This window comes from Podospora anserina, chromosome 1 (genome assembly GCF_000226545.1).
Source record: "Podospora anserina S mat+ genomic DNA chromosome 1, supercontig 2".
NCBI classification, from domain to species: domain Eukaryota; kingdom Fungi; phylum Ascomycota; class Sordariomycetes; order Sordariales; family Podosporaceae; genus Podospora; species Podospora anserina.
Window position 1 is genome coordinate 1,228,038 of NW_001914855.1, and position 2,122 is coordinate 1,230,159.

Sequence of the window (2,122 nt, forward strand, 5' to 3'; positions counted from 1 at the left end):
ATGGACACAGATTGAGCGAGCTTTGATTCCATATCTTACTCTCCTCTCCCCGCTCCGAACCGTCAATGTTCTACTCATGCTGGTACTTTTTCTCTCAGCTTTGGAGGACACGCTCATCTCTTCACCTCGGCCTCTCTGACCTCAGCTCAAGGAGCCAGACGAGACCGAGAGAGTGGTATCATGCCCTGCATTGGTGCAAACAAGGGACTACTTCTCTGGGGAGATCGTCAGGAGTGTTGAAGAAAAAGGGAGCACGGGGAGCTCTGCAACTTGGTTGAAGAAGCAGGGCAGGGGAGGGCATCGTTGCAGAAGGGCAAAACCCCGCCGTGAGGCCATTTCAATCTGATCTACTTCTCGCTCTCTCCTTCACCGGCCTTTCTTGTCAGACAAGGTAAAAGGCGGGGTTAGACCCCCCACGTATCGAGGAGCATATGTAAGAGAGACGATGCCAGTCATCTGAAGAAGATGCAGCTGCCTGTGGATGTGGTGCTCCGGCTCCAGTTCCTGGGAAGTTTGGCACCGCCCACCACCTCTGCCAAAGTGAATCCCGCCAGGGCAGTACTCCGTAGAATCTGGAAGGAAACGACCGAGGGGTTAAACGCGTTAGACACGCGAAGAGACGCGCCCAAGACGCGTTACAGGCGGGTCCCAATTTAACATAAAGTGTCCAATGCTTGTGTCATGGTGGGCTGGATGCAGGACTGATTGGCTGGCGGAAGAAACGGTCTTCGCCAAGTCCTGCAGCGGTGGGACCCTGGAGCTACCATCCATGCGCGCTTTGATCATTTTCTGGTCCGACGCACGCAGGAGGACTTGAGACTCATCAAGGTGTGTGATCCTTCACGTGACCCCCTTCAACCTCTCGTCCTTTTCTTCCCTAGGTATGTTCTTGGGGCACTGTGTGGGACAGCCATTGCGGATCCCCAACACTCGATCACGACTTTCAACCGATGTTCGTCTTCCAATGCCTTCTGCTCACACACTGGCCGGTCCCGAGATTGCATTCGATTCGCAGTTCCTCGCTGAGCAAACCCAGCTCTGATTGCCAATCTCCATATCTCTACCTCCCCTGTGGCCCAGGTGATGTTTGCGATATTGCCTTGCCTGTCACTTGAGACTTTGAGTTCTGATTCTGGGCATTAGGTAGACTGTAGACTGAGCTGGGATCCTCTCTTTCGAGAGCATATCACACGGCATTGCCCATAGCTTGTTGCGAGCCGAGGCCACATCTCACATGCCCTTAACGGTCTCATTTCAAGCACTCGATCATGAAATGACTGTGCCTGGGAATGACGACGTGCTCTGTGGCCCGTCATAGGATGACTCGCCTTCATTTGGCTTTGCCTCAGCACCGGCTACAAGAGGCGTCGTTTGCTCTCGATCTGAAGTCCCGGAGACTCATCAAGGCCCGAGAAGCTGCATGTCCTACAGAAACACGGCTCATGACCCGACATCTGATCTTTCTTTTTGTTGAGGAGATGCCGAGCGCCCGAATGCGGACCAAGTCAGTAGCACAAGTGAATACGGCCTGATAATCCGTTGTCGATCGACCAGGTGCCATGGAGTTCAAGCAAATCGAGAGCCAGTTGACATTGCCGTTGTCTGATGTTTCGGGTCTTGCGTGCCCAACATGACAAAGCCCAAGGTCTGCTTGGGATGCCGCGAGTCTCCAATCCCGGAGCAACTAACCCTACTAAGGACAGGGGATTTCAGGAAATGGCTAGCAAGATGTTGATGAAGAATAACCTACGATATCTAGCAATCATACAGGTGCATTCTTGGCTGTCTTTGCTATCAACACCCAAAACGTCGGAAGGTCATGGAGGTGAATACACCCTACGCAGGGGACGACTGGTAACCTGCTGGTGGAAGTCAGCCTGGGCCCGTCTAGAGCAACAAAGACAGAGACGGTCCCCGCTCGCCATCGTCAAATATACCACAATTGAACCGCTCATACACTCACGCTCATCTTATGTTTGATATCATTCACCGACGAACCTGGGTGTACAGATCCCCACACGTCAAATCACCCCTCAAAGCACAATAATACCCACACGGTTCACAACTCACCTTCACTGCTCTTCCCTTTATCATATCCCAACCTTTTTTAGACTTTATCCTT